The sequence below is a fragment of the Opisthocomus hoazin genome, chromosome 8, assembly GCF_030867145.1.
Source record: "Opisthocomus hoazin isolate bOpiHoa1 chromosome 8, bOpiHoa1.hap1, whole genome shotgun sequence".
Lineage (NCBI taxonomy): Eukaryota > Metazoa > Chordata > Aves > Opisthocomiformes > Opisthocomidae > Opisthocomus > Opisthocomus hoazin.
The window spans coordinates 37791285-37814737 of record NC_134421.1 but is presented as its reverse complement, the minus strand read 5'-3'; the positions used below and the strand labels follow the sequence as shown (position 1 = coordinate 37814737).

The window sequence follows — 23453 nt, the reverse complement described above, 5'->3', positions numbered from 1 at the left end:
TGGTGTAGTCTCAAGGAAGCATCTACTTGCTTCTCATTATGGCAACTGAATATACATAAGTGAGGAGGTAGTTTTCTAATAGAAATAATGGTATGTATATATATAAATACACAAGGTGATACAAAAATAGGAAGGAATATGTGACATGCTACATACTAGGGGATGAAGTGGGGAAATGAAGAAAGCACTGGAAGAAGAAGTGCGGGTATATTAGTTTGATGTTTCAGGCAGTTCTAGTGTTGCAGTATGGTATTTACAGCCTATATTGACCTACCATGAGTTCCGTAGATACATGCGGATATATTTTCCATATGATCCTTTTGACTCCTTTGGAAGACTTCTATGACCAGGTGCATAGAAGGAGTAGAGGATACTGATGGATAAAAACAGTGTTTCGTACAAGAACAGTGTGAAAGGAAGCAGGGGACTGAAAGAGAGGAACCTGCGTACAGGCGGTACAGGAGCGTGAGGAGATGTAGACTCGACCTAGCAAGAAAACAAGGGGATCGAATGCTTGGAGAAGGCATTTCACTACCATTGCTTTGACTTAGCACATCAACTGTCAGAACTAAATGGATGATTATTTAGTCAGCATTTAGTAGTAAATTTAGTGCTCTAAAGAATGAAGGACTCCTGTAATCAAGGAAGTTTTTACTCATCGAACCAAAGCAGAACAGGTTCTGTGTTGCAGTGCCAAGTGGCTATGGTTGTTTGCTTCACGGCTATTCTTGCTGCTCCAAAGGGGAGTGTGAACTGTTTGGTCAATCCCCGCTGGGTTCATTAGCTTTGTGTGTTTGTTTCTTTTACCCCATTGAGAAGGGAATCGTTCATATTTGTGTTCCTAAAAGATTGGACCTGAATTATTTAACCAAACCCCACTGAGCACAGAACCTTTTGTATTTGGTTGAACTCATGCTCCCAGGGTCATTTTCATCTGCTCCTCTGACCTTGCCAGAGGGAATCCCTGTTTATTTCTTCATTTGGTAGAACTGTTTATCTGGGCCCTGCTGAGGATAGAAATGGGCTGCCTACTTTCTGCTGCAAACAGGAACCATGACACACTGTCGCTTGTCCTAAAGAGAGAAGAGCTTATGTAAGATGGTTTTTTATTTTTTTTTTTTTTTCCCCTGTAGAGAATTGATAATTTCTTGTCTTGGAGGGTGTTGCAGTGGTTCTTCAAGCAGAGGTAGGAAGGGTGGTGACAGCAGTGAGAAGATGCAAAGTCGTGAATGTAGAGAAAGAAGGAAAAGTACATGGTATAAGCTGTCAGGCCGCTGGCCTTTAATTCTCAGGCAGTCCAGCAATACATAGACTTTTTTTCTGCCCTGCTTTTGAGGAAAGCCATAGTAGCATGAGCTACATAAAAAACCCTCTATGCCTCAGAGTGGAGGGAATGCACAGTATTGTTGGAGCACTGGCTTTAATTTCAATCCTAAAATGCAGCAGCATAAATATTGAAGCAGCTTGAGCAGTTCTGTTGTGGACCACAGGCTGACTTTTGAGAGGCTGTTTGTGTTACTGCTGAGGTTACCGTCTTCAAAAAACTGCACATGTGCACAAAATAGCTGCTGTAGAGACACAGTGAACCTGTACATTGATCTGAATCTTTTACCTGTGGTAGCTAAAAGTACTGTATGTGTCTCAAATAGACTTACTCAGGGTGGCTTGAAAGAAGCTGATTAGTTCAGAGAGCAAAAAAGAAAAGTGAGCTGTTAAGGGAAACGTGCTGCTGTTGTGATATTCAGGCCAGCTGGGAGTTGCATAAAATTTATCTGTCTCCTGAGGAGCCTCAGCTGGCAGGATCTGTGTAGATTTCTGCCCATAAAAATAAACCTGCTTTACCCTGGTAGAAACTACAGCCAAGAGTTGATACCTTGGGGGCAAAAGCTTCTGCCAGCACAGCTGCCCCTCTAGGCAAGCAGAAAGATATTGTACTAGACCCTTTCATCACTATGGGTTATATCTCCTTCTTGTCTTTAAACAAAATTACTTCATCAATTGCTGAATATTTTTATCACTTTGCTTATATGTTAAACTAATATATACCCAAGCACAACTGTCATGTTCCCACTATAATGTACGTCTACATTTATTGCTTACTTGTTTTAAATGCCTCCCTTAATCATGGTCTAGATTTGACTGACAAGCAGAGCATACTTCCAACAAATGTAACACATATTTGGCAATTTATATATCTGTATGAAAGTCATAAACTTCCCATTTGAGACCTACTTGCATTTTGTTACAAGCTGGAAACAAATATTTTTTGCTTAACATAATAATTATGCAACTACAAAGATTTGCCAAGTTAAAGCTAAGAGTAAGGCTTTCACAAGATATATGTCATTAAAAATTAAGGTGTCAGTAAGGGCAGTATTACCCCTCCATTTAAGCTCATTTTCATTTTCACTTAGATTTTGCAATATCTTCACTGCATCCTCTCCCCTCTGAAGAACACCCTTTCTTTTCTAATATTCAGTGAGTCTTATGTACATACTCAGTTCCACTGAACTAGGCTCACATGATTATTCTTATTAGGCTCATACATTATCTTATCTGACTAGAAAAAGATATTTTTCTACTTGAAAAAATACACTTGCTGACAAATAGTCTATGAAAGAGAACGCAAGGGATTCAGTATATGAATCTAAAGTGATATAAGTAAAACAGAAAAACTGCACACATATATTAGTGATTTGAACATATTTTGTTTTCATGAGCTACTACAGTGTTTTAAAAAAGTAAGAAAGTTGGTGGCCAAGTTTATATCTCTTTATTTAAGGCACTAGGTGATATTCAAATAATCATGGCTTAACTCTGACCTGATAGAGTTACAGCCAACTGTAGCCTTAAAAATTATTTTGAAGGTATTGCATTCTTTTATTTGGTGTGCAATTATCTATATATTCCTATAGATACATTTAAATACAAGACAGTGAGGATGTTGGGAGCAAAATCAAGGCACCAGGAGAAACATAAAGTGTCAGTCTTGTGGTGAACAAGACTTAAGTCAGTCAGTTATGGAGTAGTTTTTCCTTAGCTTGGGATTTGTACGCTGGTAAGTTTTTGAGTTACTAGAGCTATTAGAGCAAGGTGGGTGAGACTGCCAGCCTTTGAGGTTGGTGGATTAGGGAGGAAGAGTGAAGGGAGAGCAGTGAGTGTTCCCATGGAGCAGGCTGAAGCAGAGGTCGCTGTTGGGGCAGGCTGGCAGACTAAGGGGCTGGTGGGGAAGCACATGTTTTAGCTACAGTGCCATTGCAATGAGTGCTAAAGTACAAGTGGTGAGAAGGAAACTACTGATATTTCTCTTTAGCCCGTGTGTTTGCAACTTGTGCACAGGCAGTTTTTAACACACCAGTGTGTCTGGCTCATTCTGAAGGGTGGTGTACAAGACGGGAGAGTTATTGCCATTTTGGAGATAGATAGATGAGAAAATGTCCGTGTTTTACATTGCCTAGGTACAGCAAGTCTGTCTGGTCCTGCTGTTCTTCATTCATGGTTGCTTATGGTCTTCTCCACTACTTAGTATCCCTTGAAACTAACCGCTGCAAAACAGTGGTTAGAGGAGAATCAGGCAAGAACCAGCCCAAAAGGCTACGGATTCGCACAATGTTGGGCAATGTGACAGCATACCTTTCAGTTTTGCATTTTCTTCATACCTAACACACTCAAACTTGTGCACTGTCACACCCTATGGCATATCTTATTACTCAAACTCTTGTGTATCTGCAGTTATCTAATCCAACAAAGCTTCATGCCTGAACGATAACATGTTTTAAATAATTCACAGAGAATATTTTTAAATTAATATTGTCTTTTTTTTCTGCAAACAGCTCTGCTATGGAATTCTTGAGCCTATTCAAAAAGTCTTGGCAGTATCTCTGGCAAACAGTTACTGTTTTTCTGGTCAGTTGTAAGCAGTCCCTGGTGCATATTTGGTATATGTATCATCAGAGACAGCCCTAGCTATTTTGTTGCCTTGAGTAAACTATATTCTGCTGCCTCTACTCCAACATTTGCAAGAAATCATATTTAATACCAGGCATTTTAGTAGAATTTTAGAATGCCACATATTCAGCTATTATGAAATAACAGTCTCACAAAATTCCAGAAAAATATGAGACAAAGTATTTATGCACTATGAAAATTAATGTCTTATTAGCAATTTAATCAGTGCAGTCAGAAATTGGTTCTAAAGATGCTGCCTCTCCAATTTTGCAGCTCTGGGCAACTGTCCAGTCTTTACATAAGGTAGGCTGCCCTCTACGTTGTTCTGTATGGCATTGAACACTGTTTTGATTTTTAACTGGATGATTTATGCAATGACTTGTTTGAGTAAATTGTGAGTTAAAACTGAACATAAGAAATTTGTCACTGTTTTTTGTCTAACAAGACAGTAATTTGCTTTTGCTATAGAAGACCTGACTTGAAGATTTACTTTCAGAAAGGATAGTATTAGTTGGCTACGGTATGTACATAAATCATGAGATTGTCTGCATCTTCCATAAATTTTCTTCTGTATAGCCATGATAGCCACAAAAATGTTCATCGTGTAACATTACTGAGTTGCACATTTTACAAACACAGCAGCAAAATATGGATATTGCAAGCACATGCTTTTCAAAGACTCATTACTCAGCCAAACTGAACATATTTTTCTCAGCAATACAGAAAAGATTGCAAAATTTCAGATTTCAATGCTATACTGTTAAACTGCAGATCTACTTCAAAGAAGACAGAAAGAACATTTTTAGAATCCAGAACATATATTTTTCCCTTTCTTATTTCATAACAGTTAAATAAACGCACAAGAAAACCCTCCTTCTACCCCAAAACACTTAAGATTTAAAAACATTGTACTGGAAGAAGGAACTGATTCGTTATTTCCAGTCTCCTGCCATACCAAGAAACTGTATTATGGGCACATAAGGCTGGGTTCATCCAAATGCAGAGTTCAGTAGCATAGATATCTATAATTCAGCTAGTTTTCTAGATTCACTTTATAGAATGGAGAGATACAGGCACTTGTAGGCCACGTATCATTCCGTGATAGCTTAGATGTCTAAAACAAATCAGTGAGATATGTCCCAGAATTTCATTTTTGCCCATTGACTATAGGTGGAACCTAAGTATCCAGATCACATGCAGGTGTCAGCACTGTCGATGTCTAAATATGGCTGTGATGAATCCCTCCCTTAAATCAGAAAAAGTCACAAATCGCATGAGCCAAATAATATCTTGCAAGTCTTTGTTACAAACTTAAATCTTTCCTAAAATGTGAAAAGATAAAATTATATACTAGCAGGAGAAACAGGAGAAATGGAGATTGTCACCCAGCATCTCAAGTGTTTCAAGAGATTACACTAAAATCAGAAATTCACACCAACAGAAAAGAGTCTCTGACCAAAACCCCATTATTAGAACAAACTGCTATTTAGCTTTAAGCACTATTGCTGCTGCTAAATAAAAGCATTCTTTCAAGGAAACCAACATCCTTGGATTGTGACTGAAGGAAAAACTGTGTGTAATATTAAAGATATCACTTGGCTGTGTGCAAAAGAGATTATTTTTTTTAAGTATCTATTACTTTTTACTATTACTATTACTATTTATCTATTACTATTTATCTATTACTTAATAATAAACAGACATTGCACTGGAACAGAGGTTAGTGAGTAGCAAACCTGAGCTGAAGTTCAGATCAGCATCCAAACTGAATGGTTATGGTGAACTTTCTTCAATTTTAATAGTTTAAGCTCATGATCCCAGAAGAAAACCTCAGCCTTCTTCTGGTGTCTGGCTCTTTTCCAGGAAGGAACAGTTAGATTTAATAAGTGTGTGCCTATCTGTGAGTGGGCAGCAAGGTGCAGTAAAGGAACTACATCTAGGCATGTATCTCAGAGGAGCACTTGAGTAGCTGGATTCGTATTACATTTAAAAACCCAATGCCATTATTATTCGCAAAACACACTACCAGATTAGTCTCATATGGTGAGTTGAGTAATAGCCCTCTTGGTATCTATACGTTTTTATAGACAACTGTCCAAGACAGTATTAACTTTTATTTTCGTCGAGTTCAAGCTGACAGTGAACTGCAGGCCAGCTGACTGCCAGCGGCATGCCCTGTGCCAATTAGCTCTGTCACTCAGAAGTGCACTTTGACATCAGCTCTGACCTTCTACCTCGTGCTCAGTTCCCTGAATTTAGAAGATTAGCCGTGGTGCAGGCACAGATTTAAGCCCTTCTGTTTGCTCTCTGAAGTGGGTGGACAAAAGACAGCCACCTTGATGCCAAGTTGGTGCTGTGCTTGCTCATGTTGGCCATATAGTCAGCATCCCTAGAGGACAGCTGCGGGCTCACCTTGTAGGGACATCACAGCGGTACCCACTGTTAATCCCTCTTTCTGTGGCTGCTTTTCACAGATGCAGAAATCTTGAGGCCAGAGGTGATTTTCTCTTCCCCAGCCCTGGGGCAGGCTGGGCATCCTGTGGAAGGAAGGGCCTGCCACTGAAGGGCATGGTGGGGGGGAGCAGCTCTGCTGACACAAGTGAGAAGCTGTACCTGGGACTCAACACGAGTTGTCAAAATCTAACAGAGGGTGTCCAGCATGAACAATGCCTCGCTTCCTATTTTTCTCCAATAATAGGAAATGCGGTATTGCTGTCACCGCAGGATCTCCGTCAGAGTTCAGCAACCCGTGTTTACTTCCTTTTTGTCCTCTTCTTATGTGCTTGTGTCAGCAAACACGTTCCCTTCCTGCCGTTGTCCTCAGTGCTGAGACAAACACCCCTGGCAAGTAGTCCTCCCTGCGGTTTGGCATTAGAGGCTTACCTATCGCTGCCGTGTATTATCTCCAATATATTTTATCCTTCCCAAAGGAACCATTTCAGATTTGAATGAAACTTTTAGACAGTACAGAGATCAATTAAATGATAGTATTTTCTGATGATTAGGCTGGTCTTTTTCTTTAAGCAACTCTCATATTGGGTGCACTTCCAGTAGTACTAAAACTCGTCTCACTTTTCATACAAGATTGCCACAGGTTTTGGAAATGCAGATCATCATTAGCATCATTATTTTCAGATAAATTGAGAAATTCATGGAGAGAATTTCTTCTTTCTCTGTGAATATTCAAAGTGGTGAACAGTGAAAGCGACAGCAGTTTTCTCATACAATTTGTCCCAGAGACTGCCTAAAATTCCCAACAAAGCACTGCTAAGGAGCTTTGAGACTCTAATATCAATTGCACAGTGAATATCTAGGACAAGAAAAAGTTTCAGATTTTTTAACCTGAGTCGTCAGAATGCTTTTCCTTTTCATTTGGCCATGTAGTTTCATCCGTCCATGCAGTTTCATCTCTTCCGGCATTTACTGGGTCAAGGCAAGTATGGTGTGTGAGACTTGTGAAAAATAACAATTGTAAGGACAGACACACTTTTTTGTTTGCTTCTCCAAAAAAACAGTTAAGGTCATTTTTGCAATTAAAAAGGAAAGGCTTTTGATGTGAACCAATAACAGCATTTTTCTGAGCATTCTTGAGTGAAGTTATGATCTGGTCTACTGTACAGCTTGCCTTTTATATATGCATTCTTTTTATCATCAGTATTGCAAATGATTTGATTTTTTTCCTATGCAAAAATGGTGAGTTTTCATTAAGAAACAGCAGAAAAGAATTTTTGGAGCTCTGAAGGAAATTCTGCATTATCTCCAGCAAAATACAGCTTTTAAAATAATGTAGTGGCTAGCATTGCTTATTAATACAAAGAAGTGTCTAATTACTCTGTAAGGCCTAATGCAGTATTTTACTATGCCTGTTAATGGAACAGTCTAAAAAAAGTCTAAGTTAATTGCATATTTACTGTTAATTGCTGGACAATTTCCTTCAAATGAGAAAAAAATTAGATTTTTGCAACATGTTAGCTGCATTGAGTGTCTCCAGTTTTGCTTTTAAGCCTCTGCTGCTGATCTTTAGAGCATTTTTATTACAGTTTTAATTTGTTGAACAAAATCATATTAGTGCTGATCTTAAGACACCATATGTTTTAAAAGGCAGGTTCACACCCAGCGTCTGAGTACATGCTGAAATTCTGTAGCATTAGGCACAAACGATGTTCAGGTGTCCCCAGATATTAGCACTCATTTTAAAGGCAATAGCATCTAAATACACTTTTGAACATGCACAGAGGATGACAAGGAAAAATCCTGCACGTCAAACAAAGACACTCTGAAAAAAACCCTAAACAGATGATTTAATGTTCGTAGACCTAGAATGCCCCTCTGTGGAATTGTGTTCTGAATGTTGAGCTTCACCATAACCTCTTGCGCCTCAGTAATTTGAGATGCTTGTTGGTTTGGCAATTGGTCGTACAAAATAAACTGTCCAAACATCATGTGTGATAATCAGCCAATCACGTCTCCGAAGAGTCTTTAAATGTCCAAACTGAACAAAGGCTCTTTATCTGTCAAATTCAGATTATTGTCTTGGACAGCAGATCTCTGCCAGGTAATGTGCTGTTTTTCTGTTTCCTTTTAGCTTTACTTAGTGGTAATAGGTAGTTTCAGATTACTGTGGTAATCCATGCAAAATGAATTGACTAATTAAATGCAAGACGAGTCAATGCACCAGCGCACATTGCACAATATTTGCTGTTGGGTTTTTAATGATTATCTAGCATATACTGACGAAAGAGTGTGGAGCACTGTAGAGAAGAAATGTTCTTACAGTCTTTCTACTCCTAAAAAGTTACAACAAGGATTAATGACTGAAAGGTGACACTCCCCAAGTCTTGTCAGGACTTATAGATTTGACTGACATTTTTTGTTCATATATTTTGCCTACATTTCTGAGAAAATAGAGAGTTCAAAGATGAGTCTTCTGAAGAGGAACTTTAAAGAAAGGGAAGCATCGGTGTCGCTCAGGTCAGATTTCAGAACTGATGGATGTGAAATGTAAATCAGAGTTAGAATGAAGGGTGTGCTGTGGTTCTGTGGCTATGTGACTTGGATTGAATTAGAGGAATGATAGGACAGTAATAAAGAGTGCAAGCAAACTGGCAGAAACACAGCTTTGAAAAAGCTCAAGAAGCTCACAGCTAGTATGGAAAAAGATGAATGAGGGCAGAAGACTTGAAGGGAAGTTGGACATAGCGAGGCAACAGGGAAAGTAGATGACTGGTGTGGCAGCATGCATGGGAATGAACACTAGAGCCTGGGCTGACAGGGCAAATTAATCCCATGTGTTCTGAAGTAACACGTAATTTATAAATGCAATATCAATTTTACTAACAAGACAAGTCTTCATGATAAACAGCTTATTTTCATAAGGGTTTGGGACGGCAGCAATAGCATAATCCCCCTGCACAAAACCAAATGATGGAATGAAGGCTATTCAGCCTTGCTGAGCACTTACATAGTTGGTTCTTTTGCAGTGCCAGAAATTTTTATAATAGAGAATGAGGGGTTGCTTTAAAGCAAGCAATGTGGGTGTATATCTCACTGACACAGGTAACTTTGTTTCAGTCTTTTGCAACCTCAGAACTCAGTGTCCTATGCCTAGTTTTATCTATAGGCACTTCAAAATTACTAGATGCCTTTGACTGAAGCAATAGCAGAAGTAATATCCAACTCTGTTTTTCCTATGTAACCCCCCCCCTAAAATCTCCAGCCAACCTAAGGAGTTTTGCCAGTGGTTAATGCACTAGCAGTTTAACAACGGCTGATTAAACATAATTTTGGAGAAAAGTATACGGAGTTTATTTCATGGAGATAACCTGGTGATTTTTGCTGCTGTTTTTGTCATCCCTGTTATCAAAGTTTAAAGAATCACAGTCTCTAATTCTTTGCTTACTGAGCTCAAAACGGAGTGCAAAGCTGTCTTTGATTTCACTAGAGTGGGCTGATGGCTCAGAGGCCAGAATTTTGGCTGTCATCTTCAAAACCCTTCTGATATCATGACGGTTTACCACATAGTAAGGCTATGGACTTAAATGGGTCAAACTGCAAACCAAAAAATGACACAACTAGTTGATGGTGACAGTTTTCACGCTTATTTCTGATGGCTATTTTTATGCCTGTCTTCATATTTTTTTCATTCATATTTGCTCATTATATGATTCTCAATAAATCTACATAAAGAAAATATTGGGGAGATAAAAAAATAAGTAATATTTTGTTTATCATCAGTGGCTGGAAAGCCAGTGTATATTCATGTAGTCACTGATGTATTGTAACTCTCCAACAGTAAAAACAGTCACTTGCCTGTTGGTAAAAACAGGAGGTAGCAGAAAGGTATTCCTACAGGGTAATGGCAGAGAGGTCCCCCCAGTCCTTACATAAAGGAGTCATGTTTGCACAAGTGATTTTTCATGATGCTGCATGCGACCCTAGTGAAGTTTCAATATGAGGAAAATTCCTTTTCCTTTAATTTACCTCCTAAAAAACTGTTTTTCAGATTGCCACACAAAATTGATTTAACAGTGCAGCTCCCTATCCCCTTAAACAATGAGAAGATAGAAAGAAATTGAAGGGAAAAAGCCCCAGATCAGCCTGTCTCTTCTCCCCAAAGTCACAGAGAAAGGAAGCACAGTGCTTGACCCACATAACAGAAGAAAGCAGGAGGGTGAAAGATTTGTGTGCAATGTAGTTACAGACATTATAAAATAATCACTGCATGATGTTTAAACATTGCTGTATGGTGTTTCAACTGAGATATTCCGTTAGTATGTGATGATAATGAATCATGATTGTACTTCACTGAGAGCTCTTGCTATGGCTGCATACTTCTCTGATTTTTTTCTTCCTGTGGATTGCACATGGAAACAAGGGAGAGAAATTACTTGAAGATCATAACCAGAATAGAAGCAGCAAAATTATAATAGTACTTAGAAGTGGATAAATTTTTCAACAGAGTTCTATTTCATTTTGTCAATATTATTTTATTCAAGTTAGAAGTGCAACTTTAAATATAGTCTTGTGGGGAATGTGAAAAAATGCCTTTAAAAAATATCCCTGGGCTGTGCATATGTGTTGACAAAACTGGGGTGGTTTTAATTATGTTTTTTCCACTTCTGTAGACATAGCTTGCCTACAGCAACTAGTTTGAGAAAGAATATTTTCAGCTAAAGAGAGAGATTGAAACAAGACAAGTGCTTCTTTACTGGTAAAGCACTCAACATCTATACAGCATCACAGTTCAGTTGGCAATGTTTCTCCCAGATCTAACTCCTACACGCTCAGATGGTAAATCTTTAGAGCAAGGGAAAGTGCCATCTGGTGATTCAAAATAATATAAAACTGATGGAATCAACTTCTTGTAGATGACAAATGGAACTGGTCATCAACCTCAAATAAAATTGCCATATGTGATGTTTGGTCCTGAAGATACTGAAAACTGACAAAACACTCAACTGCTTCCATCATCAGATTTCCACTTAAAATTCTGTTCTTTCATTATACTGCAGCAAATTAATATCATATGTTTAGCAGCAGTAAATCATAATTCATGCATTTCTGTAATCACAAAAATGTCAGCATGTATGATGTATGCTGATACAAAAACTATATACCATATTTATGCCAATTATATAAATTATAAAAATTATTAATGTATACGTATATTTTTCCTTTTACATTAGATTTTGAACTGATATGGGGATTGTGATTTATATTGATATTATATAGCACATTGTGTGTAAAACGAACAATAATGTCTGATGTATGAAGAAACTAGAGAAACAATAATAGGTTAGAATAATAAATCTAGCTATTTTAATGATAAATAAAAAAATATTTGATAGTTGATAAGATGATGATGTGACTTTAACTGTAGGCCTCAAATTTAAGAACAGAAAGACCATGAAAAAGGGAAAGGGTAGGCTGTGACTTTGCAGAGAAAGACGAGACATAAAAATGGCAATATTTTATTCAGCAAGTTCAACTCCTTTTTCTGGGTAGAACTGTGTATGATTTATCTTCTTGTTTGTGGTGAGGGTGAATTAGTAGCTAAGAGAGTAAGGTAAACTCAATTCTAGCTCACTGCATTTGTTTAAAGGCTTATGTCTGTAAACATTTAGTCTGAGTATTAATTTTATTGTATGAGTACTCTGAGTATCCTGTTGTTTTTTATAGAGCACATTAGGCAAAGTTGTGGGGTTTTTTCTATCAAGACTCCCTTTAAGAGGCTCGTCAGAGGGAAACAGTGCTGTAGGGTCCAGTAGGGATATGCACAAGTACTAAAATGCTGTGTGCAAGCATTCACAAGAATTACTCCATTAGTTCAAATACTGAAATATTTGTTAATAATGAGGAAGAAGCTGTAAAACATATGTTTCTGTTCTTGGACAGATTTTCTTTGAAGTCAGTAGGCATTTCAGAAGGATCAGACTATAGCTGTATCTCTGTAAACTTATCCTTCAGTTAAAAAAAAAGAAGAAATACATAAAGCAAAAACAGCTTTTAATGAATTTTAGACCATATCCATTTTTCTAATTTGTAATTTGTGTGTTTAAGAAAGGATATACTACAGAGTTGTGTTTATATATCACTGTTAATATATATCTTTTTTGCTTGGAAGCAATTTTATAAGAGAAAAAAGGCATAAAGAAAAAAATGTCCTACTGAATGCTTATGGCTCTGTATGGGATTGTACAGGCATCTTTTGCATAAAATTTCTAATAATCTGCCAAGTATGAGCTCAAGGTGTCTGTAACTGTGAAGTTATAACACTGATTGTATGCAGTGCCACAGATGATAATGCAAAGAAGCAGTATTTCTCAGCCAAATCCTATTTTATAATCTCCTTTAACTTGCTTGTTACATTAGTTTGTATTAGTGCTTTGTATTTTAATCCCTGGTGTGAATCTGGCACTACTGATGAATACTGTCCTCTGATATTCTGTGTATGACATGGTATAGATAACTTTATCCATAACAGACAGTATCTCTATTTTAAGGAGATGAGATGATAATTCTTTATATTGACACACAATGACTAGTTCAATGATTAGTTGGGTCAGGGTGAGTTTGCACAGTGGAATGAGCTCCCTACAATTGCGTCCAGTCACCTTGATAATGAGAAATGACATATATGTTTAATTTATTCATTTCTTTCCATTCAGAAGGTCAAAATGAACTGGTACCTTCATTTCTGTTTCTGTAAGTTTTCAAATGAGTTTTACTTTTTTCATTTTCAAGTAATATTTAATGTGAAATATCAAAAGAACAAAATTAAACTCTAGGTGTATATACAAAGTTAAGGAAATGAATAAAAGAAAAATTCAGTTTGTTGTAAATTTCAATAACAACAGTCTAATTTTAACGCAGCTTAACTATTTTAGAAGTCAATTGATTGTCAAAACCAATGTTACTGTTAAACAGAATGAGTGAAAGCAATCATCCTTGTGGTGACTGGGACTGATGATGACCTTTTTGAATTTATCATGTGATTAGAAAAGCAAAGAATTTATTCCTTCAAGGACAAGAAATCTTAAGCTGTCAACAGGTATATCAAGTTCTGTTCACAAAACCGGAGAAGGTTACAGCATGCTTTCACCTTATCTTAAAGAAAAAAGAATTTAAAGAACTGACTAATTAATTTCCAGTGCAAACAACTGATCTGAGCTATAAATGACTGGACTATTGAAGGAGTAGATAGACAATTTAAGAAGTTCTTTGAATTCTAGGATTTGACTGTGGCTTAAAGCCAGGCCTCCTTTGGAAGACTGGTGCTGTCTTAGAGTTAGAATTCCTTCTGGATGGCATGTGCTGCAACAGGAGCTCTACCAACCTGCGAGATGGAACAGCATATCCCCATCTGTTGCTGGCCAGCTGTCCTGTACATCCCCCTCCTTTTCATGAGATCAGCCTGACAGCAGTAGTTATGCTCTCAATCCATCGTGCAGCTGAGCTGCAAACATGAAACAAAAGGGGAGAGTGCGCTTCTTTGCAGGCGTTTGGCTGTCTAGAATTCAGTCCCTGGGTATGTTGGGCTTTCTAGCTCTGATCCAGAAAAAATGCTTAGCACGTGTTTGTGTCACTGAATCATTGAGGAATCTTTTCCTAGAGAGAAGCATACGGTCCTTATTAGGAGAGATAATGAGATTGTTTATTGAGGTTCGTTATAGGGAATATTGTTGGAAGAAATGAGTGCTTTCCTGGTAACTACTAGTTTGCAGTGCTTAGTAGTTAACAAACGATTTTATATTTCCTTAAATTTACCATTGCCTTGTGTCAAGAGAGCTCTCATCACTGTCTTTAAGGACTAACTCCCACAATTGGGAATAATAATTGCTCTCCCTTTTTCAAAATGGTTCATTTTGCAATACATTCAGGAAAAATTCTGACAATGACTGCAAAATGTGGCAGTCCACACACTGTCTTCTGAAATCTAGACCTATGGGAGAAGGATAAAATACCAGGAAAACATCTCTTTAATGTTTGTTCTGAGAGAAAGGGATGGTGACATGACTATTAGGGTAATTTGAGGAGTAGGATTTCTAAGTGAAGTGTATTGGGTTTTTGTTTGGGTTTTTTTGCCCCTAGGTTTCAGGCAGGATTCAAAGTTTATTTAGGGAAGTAGAATGGAATGCAATTCACTTTTTGTGGATTTTCCTTAAAAACATGTAGCATTAAAGAATCTACCTGGTCATTTCTTTGTGTAGCTCCTCATCCTTGTGTTGTGAGAAATAGCAAGTACTTGTTACCTACTATCCTTCTCTACATCATTGAGTTTCACAGTGTCACAGACATAGACCAGCAAGAATATGTGATTGATGTCATTAAACCGTCTTTAGATTGACTGGGAAGAGCCTTCTCATGTATTCCACTTTATTCTGGGAAGCTATCTGTGATGGCTGTATGAAGTGTTAATTCATTTTTCCATCCTCCCTCATTGCTATCAGATTCATTAAAGCTGAAGTGCTTGCCCTGGTTGACAGTAGACCTCAGATATTAGTGAAAGAAGAGTATGGTGAAAATAGATATTGCAAAAAAGGGATACTTGTTAGGTTAGTGTGAGCATTTTTGTTGTGGTTTTTGTGTTTATTTTGCAGCCTGCGCTTCCTTAGAAATGTAGACATGGAGACATGCAGGTGTAGCCTGGGTACCTGAGTTGCTGGTGGAAGGGAAGCCCCTGGCAGGCTGTACGCAGCAGCCAGTGGTCCCAGAAGAAATTAGGAGGTAACTCACACACATGCCTATGCTGCTGGCTAGCCTTTGCCTGAAGACGTCTGAATTAGGGCACCAGGAGAAGAAACACCTAATCTACATTGTAGATGTCAGGGTGATTTAACTTCAGCCTGAGGTCATTATAACTTCAGCTGACAGCCTGATGGTGGTGTGTGACTCAAGCAGTCTGCACTGGTAGTGCGCTAGGTCAAGAGGAGGTAGAAAAGCAAAACTAGAGCAGTTGATCTGTGGGAAAGAAAGCCTTTTCGAGCCCTTTAGGTTTTGTCGCTTTGCACAAAGAGAATGATGGCTGGCGTGAAGCGAGGTGAGACCTTGAAATGTGCAGCAGAAAGGCAAAGGGACTGAGGAGGTATCTGGGATCAAGACAATATGATGTACATGACCATGCAACATGAAGAAGGCTTCGTGAGAGGCAGCTTAGCTACTCAATTGCAGAAATATTTAAACTGTGAGAGGGAAAGCCATGCCCCTTCTTCCTAGATAGTTTTGAAACAACCACTCATCTTGTAGAAGTCAACATTTGAAAAGGTCTGTTTGAATGAGGGCAAAATTACACCTCTGCAGATCAGAAGACTAAGCATAGTGGGAGGAAGAAGCAATTTTTCATTTCATGCACCTTCATCCCCATAAAATAGGCACTTAAAGATACTGAATAGTGAAATAAAGAAAAATGGAAAAGGGAGAAGAAATCCCATTTAATGACAAATCAGGAATCTTTAAAAGACATTTTAACCAAATCTGGCATTACAGACACTTTAAATCACCAGACATAAGTAGACCAGCACTGTACTAAAATACTGGTATAGTGGAACAACCATTTAAGTGCTTTTGGGTGTCTGTTTCTGTATCTTAACTGGCTTGAATTCATTCATTCTTTATTTATTTATTTTTTTGGTGAGACTTTTCAGAGAGTATGAATTGAGTTTTAGTATCACTGCAATGCATGAAATTACTGATATATCCTCAATTTTAAATTCCAAATGTGTCATTTTTAACTTGGAAATAAGGAAAGAGGTGAACAGGAATGTAACTCCATAGAGTAGGAATTTTTGCTTTATTAATAAACTCTCTTCACATATTATTGGGAAACTCATTTGTATCAATCAGTATGAAATACACCATCGGAACAAACATTAATATTTTTTGCTGAGTAATTCATCTCTGACTTATGAGGAAGACTTTCTGTAACGTATGAAAATAATAAAGAGTTAATCACAGTCTATAAAAGAGCCTTGTGGGATGCATTGCATCCTTCACATAAAACACATTGTTTTCTGTCCCTCAGTAAGTACTTTATTTGTTCAAAATGATCCCATGATATTAGTTTCTTGGTTGGCAAAGATGATATAGATCAACAGTATGTACTAACATCTGGCCGTGTAGTGCAGCTGAATTACTCGTGCGATAGCAGTAAGAGAAGAAAATGGCATGCAAATATACATAATTTTAGGCTCAAAGGCCCAGTATTCTAGTGCAATGCTGGTTAAACAGACTGACAAAGCAGAGCCAGTTTCAGATGTGTTAATATGGGAAAATGTAATTAGTTCCAAAATAAAAGTTACTGTAATTCAAGCAGTAGATATAAACTGAGGAAAATAGTGCTAGTTCTGTGTGTAATCAAATCATACTGTAAGGCTGGGTATTGTACAGTTGAAACAGACGATCTGAAGAGAAATTACAGAAGCAAGTCCTTCACAAATAGAAGTATTATACATATCACAATGAAATATATCAATGACAGAAATGCAGCTTCATTAGTCATTGCAACTGTCCTATCAGCTGAGTCCCCAAATTGCTTCTAAAGACTGGCGTAATGGTTGACATCTACTCTTGAGGAGCATTTCATTTCTAATAGAAACGTGTCTGAAGGGCACCTGAAATTCTTAGAAAAGTAGGTAGGCAGTAGTTTTCTTGTGTCACTAGGGAAATGTAGTTCTTTAGCTAAATATAAATTTCTCATCTCTCCTTCTCTGCTAACCATAATAGTGAAGAAGTTGAAACTGTTTTTCTTTGTCTGCCAATACTCAATGAAGAACAATTAATTTTCTTCTCTCTCAGCTGTCACTTTATCCATCTTTCTGTCTCTCCCTCTCTCTCTCTTGCACATTTTGTTCCTCTCCCCTTTCTTTCTCTTCCTTCATCTAAGTACACACATTCATGTTGTCCTTATCCAACAAAGACACTACTAAAGCTGATTTTCCAGATGCCACACAGCCGAATGTATGGTTACCTGGTAATAGAAGACAGTGTCATGAAGAGATGGATGTATTGGCTTTTTATGTGAGACATGGAATATCCACATAAAGTACAGATTCTCCTGATGTCTGTATTCTGATGGCCATATATACAGGGCATCAGGCAAAAGGCATTGCTGATGAGTCTGGGGGTAATTTTAAACTGGTGAGCTAGATTTTGGCCCGTGAGGCATCTCAGTGTGATACCTCAAAATGGCAGGTAAGAGAGAGGCCTACTTGACCATGGAAGCTTACTTTCGCTGTTTCCTCATTTCTTAAGAGGACAGCATCGGAACTTGTTTTCAGAGCATTCCTGGTTTATTCATGGTGAGTACTGCAATTTCTGAAATATGCTGACTCTGCAATGAACTGGATAGAAGTTTTTTCTGAACCTGTAGCATGAGTCAGAAATGCCTAGCTACTGACATTTAGCCACTTCTCGATCTTTTCTTTTGTTGCACTGTATGAACAGTGCAAACATGATTCTGCCTGCTCAGAACTGAAAAGGTTTATCCAACATTAGAAGTGCTAAATTTCCAGAATATCCTCATATCTTCATAGACAATATTTCTGCGAGATTAGTGAAAAATCTGACAGCATTACAAGTTATAAAAATTCCTCTGCATTACTTTAATATTGCCCCAAAGTTACCTGTTATTATATCAATACATTTTCTCTAATTTTTTTGCTGAATTTCATCTTTTAAACTCCTGGTCTTTTATTTTTTTTCTAATTTTCACCTTGATTTCTTTTTCTTCCATCAAATTCACACATCTGTGTATTAATAACCAGAAGTGCCTTACCTATTTAAACAGGCATTGGGACAAAATAGAATTTTGTTTCATGGATGTCTCAGAGACACATCCATCTTTTCCTGGTTTTGATCATCCTAACATCTTCATGAACAGAGAACCAACTTTATTTCTTTCATGTGCACTATAAGTGACTATGAGGTCCATTAAAGATAATGGATTGATGCTATCATGATATAATAATCAAATATCAATACATTCTTCTAGCCTTAAGCTTGCTTTACAGTATTCTTATTTCAGCATCAAATATCATATGCATACCTGTAATACAAATAAAAATTATTTTATTGTGGAATTAGTGTAATGTACAGACTAACGAGCAGTCATGGAAATACTTCAAAGAGCAGCAGTAGACCCAGCTTCAGGGAAGCCATTATTTACTGTGACTTTCCTTTCAACTTTTGTCACGTGTGACTTTCACAAGGTTTCTTTTATTACCCTGTGCAGTTGCCATAATAACAGCATGTCTGTTGTTGGAAACCTCAGGCTGTATTTGCCACAGTCATACCATGCAAGTAGGAAAATTGTACTTAAGGCTTGACATAGTATGGCATGACTTGGTTCGTTTATCTGGATTCATCCAGCTGAGGGTGGTTCAGCCAGTTCCTCTGTTAGTATAAAATTTACTTCCTTGTCATTTTTGATGGATCATTAATTAACCCTGTCAGGTAACAGCAAAAGGTTTTGTAGTTCAAATCCTGCAACAAGTTTTGTAAAATGTAGGGCTATTTCTGAGGTGTGTGTGGAATAATACTAAAATAAGGCTGTTTTTGCTTTGGGTTGTGTTGGTTTTATTCATTTTGACATAATTTCCAATGTTTGTCACTGTGCTTTTGTTGCCTTGTTGCTCACAGTTCATAAAATACTACATATCATACGTGACACGCATAAGTTGGTTTTGCTATATATAAATCAATGTCTTGGATATGAAATACTCTGATCCTATTCTCTATTTACATTATCAAGGTGAAGTTTCATGTATTTCCTTAGAAAGAAAATTTTAGTTTTGAAATTGGAAAGTCAGTGGACAGTATTGCTGCTTGATGAATTCTGAATTAATAGATAATTTCTAGGTGAGATTGTTTTGCCTTTTCATAAAGAGAAACCATAAGGAATTTGAACAGATAGAAGTGCAAAAATAATTCTTTCTAAATGCTGTCTGTTTTTTATATGACAGTGATGAAGAAAGGATGAATGATGGGAAATGGGATTGCTTTTTTTTCAGTTACTTTGGCATCTGCATTAACTTTTCATATGACTTTTGCCTCAGAGACATGTTGGGGGAAAAACAACCCCAAAGCCCCAGTTTCATGTAGATTTAATTGTTGGAAACTGCTATTGAAATTCTGCATAATTTATTCCAGAAATAAAGACTGATTGTTTTTTTTACCCCTGTTTTTTTCCCCCCTCCTGTGTGTAAGACCCCTGAAGGGAAGAAAAATAGTTTATGGTAGGTATTCCTATCCTCTGAGCATAATTGTACACTCCTCTGTCCTTCCTTTCTAATTCGATTCAGGATCTAATTATTCTAAGATGAAAAACGATTTTGCTGCTGTGTTTTCTTCACGGTAGCTGATCTTTGCTATGCTTATACTACTCTGTTGGCCAGCAGTAATTTGGAAAAGGGAATCAAGCCCATGCAACTGTATTTCTTGCAGGAAATAATTAATCTGATCATTGCAAGTAAACAGCTGGCTGTAAGCCGGATGGCAGGGAACAAGCTAAAGAGTAAGAAAACAGTTACAGAGAATAGAAATTATTTTATATTTGCTCCTAAAGCTAGTGTTTAATCAGAGCACTTGATGAAGAAGGTATAAACTGTTAAATTTCTGTGAAATTCTGTATGGATAAATTCTATCAAATAAAACCTAGCAGTCTGGCCCGAATCTACATTGTTTCCTAAATCTGTTGAATGATTTCACAGTTGAAAGCTGTTTGTCATGGCAGTTCTTCTCCAGAAATGCTGTGGCATTCTGTGCTGGTCAGCTGAGGCGAGAACGGCTATTGGAAAAAGTGCTGCAGGATGATAGCAAGCCACAAATAGTTTTTTAAAATACCTGTGACTGTGCTATACTGTACAAAAGAAAAATACCTTAAATTATTTGTATGCAAGAACAAGATTTTTCTCTGGATTAACTAGAAAAGAACAGAAAGGAAGAGGCAACTGAAAGACCACGGAGAAAAGCAAACCCTGCTTAGAGGGGAGACCCGAGTGCTTCTTTTCTAAGGGGTGCATATTGTTATACATGTTATTAAGCCTGCCCACATTTTCTTGAGTAATCCTTCCCACCTCCTTGCATGACTGAACCCAGAATATAGCACAGGCAGGGTCAATGACGGTGAACCAAAACCTCTAGTCATGAGGCTGAAAGGTGACCTTATTTTGCTGTGGTGCCAAATATTTTGTCTGAAATCTCAACTGAGTCCTCCTGCGATGTCCTTGAGTGTGAGCACATATATTAAAATATTGGAGAAATAAAAGACAGTTCAAATAAGATAAATGTGAAAGCAGAATGGATGACAGATACAGTTGAGGCTTCAAAAAATATTATGCATGCCATGCTAATTCCCTGGAATGTCTTCCTGTTTGGTTTATGGCAATTTTTTTTTTTATGAGCAAATTCTACTTCGGCACTGAAAATATGCTAGTTTGCTCCTCTTCCTGTGTCTTTTAACAAGCACTTGCTCATGCTGCAAAACACAGACAATATCTTGGCTAGTGCTGAATGTGTGGACTTTGCATATATGACTTCAGCTAAGTGACAAACACCGAAGCCAGCATTGATTTTAATTTTTGCAGAAAATCCTTACATCTTGGGGTGAATACTGGATCTCTTATGGATTGCTTCTTTTCTTTGCAACAAGTAAAAGGAAGAGGTTATTGCTACATCATGATTTCAAATTTTCAAAATCAAGTTGTCTTATTTTTCCAGTAGAAGAACTTGGACATTGGATTTCCCCTCTGCCCACTAAAGTTGGAACCTGATGAATTCAGAATAATTGGAAAGATACATTTCTTTGCCTAGAAAAGAGAAATAATGTGGGATGGATGGTAGAGAGACTGTTGTTCTTATATATCAACAAAGTAACATTGCTGCTGGACTTCATTCACTCTCAATTAAAATTGTGGTTGGCATTGAAATTGCCAAGTTTATACTGAAGACAAAGGGGAATATTTTTGCAATGTCTGAAACACTGGCTTTCATCTTCTATGGTTTCTCATATCACTAAAAATTCTCCTCATCTTAAGTGTTGACTTTAATGCTTTTTGTCTCTTTTTCAGCTAAAAAAAGAATTTTGATTGTTTGCCCTGCAAAATATATGCAGTTATGAATCTTGAATGAGTGTGCTAGACTAAATAAGAAAGTTGCATTTAAAAGTCTGGGGTTTTGTGTTTGTTTTTTTTCTTTTCTTTTTGAAAGAGAGAGTGAGAAAGAATGTTTCTGAAATAACCTTTTTCCTGTCATGTTCAGGTTATTTGCATAAATAAACCTTTGATGTTTTTCCATGAATATGAGAAAATAAAAAAATAAATATTAAAAAATTGTTTTGAAATTTGGAATTCCCCATTAGCGCTCTCATTTTGGAAAGTTTTGTGCAGAGCCTAATTTTTTTCTGTCTTCCTTGATTGTTCAGAACAACTTCATAGTATCACAGCACTCGGAACATATGGATTCCACTGCCTACCTGCAGGTAGCCTGCCTGTTGTTTTTCAGTCTTTGTACACCACTCTTGGGAGCACCACAACAGCAATAAACGCTTTCAAAATGCAGATAGATTAAATAGGTTTTGACATTGGCTTGTGCAAAAGACAGTTTTAAAGGGCAAAAATAATACAGTGTTAAAGATCTTACCATTAAGAAGCATACATATTTTCTCACACTGAAGATAGAAAGAGGAAAGAAGTCGATAGATGATACATTCTACAACAGTCCCACTTATCACTAAGTTCCCTTCAAGGAAAAAATTAAGATAACAAAACTACTCATATATAGGCACTTAAATGGAGAGCTTTTCATGGCTGGAGAAAATGGTCTTGATTGCTGTTTGCATTGGAGACATGTATTTGGCCAGTTATCATCATCCCTCAATTCACTACAATAAAGTTTGATACAGAAAGGAGTATAAGCTTGATATATAATCTTCACACATACATGATAATAAATATAAGCTTATATAAATTTCAGTAATCAAAACCTCAAAGAGCTGCTTCGTTATAGTGAAGGCCCTTAAATTTCTTTTCCTAAAAACATTCTGTTTCGTAGCATGGTCAGAAATGCCCCAGCTTTGGTTGTGCTGGATGTCTTACTTCCACCGGGATCTATTAAATAAACAACATGAGATCATTTGATAGGTCTGGACTGTTCTACATTTTTAGATGTTACCTGGTCAATAGGGTGTCACAGTGTTGGTTATTAGGTGACGCTGGCACTTCATTTTTAGGCACGTGCTCAATGACCAGTACATTACCTAACATTCAAGTTTGTTTTCTAGCCAAGAAAATTCTAGCCAACATCTTTTCAGGGACAGGAGAGTACTTCAGTTATGAGAATATTCAGGAGGACATTGTCAGTCCAACTTGATAAAATTATTCTGTTTTGGAGGCAATAATCTTGTATTCCTTGGCCGCTGAAAATGGAAGTGCCAACAAAATTTAGCCCAAGCAGGAGAAATTTCTGCTTTGGAGGTGGATATGTAGACTTGAGGTTTTCCTGAAGTGACTGTCTTTCCGCTACAGACATGTTAGACACCTGTAACCAACAACCATCTTGCAAAGCTCTTGATCCTAATGTTTTGTTTGAGATAAAAATAGATGCATGGGTGTTCTTCATCTCTTTGTTGCACTGAGACATGAAAGGCTTGCTGAAAATTACAAGAAAAGTTAGTTGTAAAGTGAGAGAAAGAGTCCAGGTCACATGAAACCTAAGTCATTCCCTTGACTGGAAGACTATGCTTCTATGTCAGGCATGGAATTAAAAATAATCAGATGTGTACTTAATATTATTGGTATCTCACACAAGAAATACAGATCGTGAAAAATTCGTCATTAATATGAAATAATAAATACAGTGGAATCTACTAAAATAAGAAATTGAAAAAAGGTGGAATTAAATGTGTCCATCTACTTGACCCATACCATTCGACTCATACTGGGGTGGAAGTGTACTCCAGGGTGAAAGAGCTAATGTACACCTTGAAAGACTTAATACATCTCTCTGCTTCA

General features: G+C 37.3%; 1 protein-coding gene across 2 annotated transcripts in view; it reads left to right on the top strand.

Moving 5' to 3' along the window:
• The window catches only part of SLC16A7 (solute carrier family 16 member 7), an 86024-nt gene that overhangs the window by 11625 nt on the left and 50946 nt on the right, over positions 1-23453 (top strand). Inside the window, exon 1 of one of the 2 annotated variants that reach the window (XM_075428744.1) lies at positions 8416-8503. The exons of the other annotated variant lie outside the window; for it this stretch is intronic. The gene's annotated coding sequence lies outside the window, so the exon portion shown is untranslated. Of the gene's footprint in view, positions 1-8415; positions 8504-23453 lie in introns of those variants that run through there. 2 annotated transcript variants of the gene reach the window in all.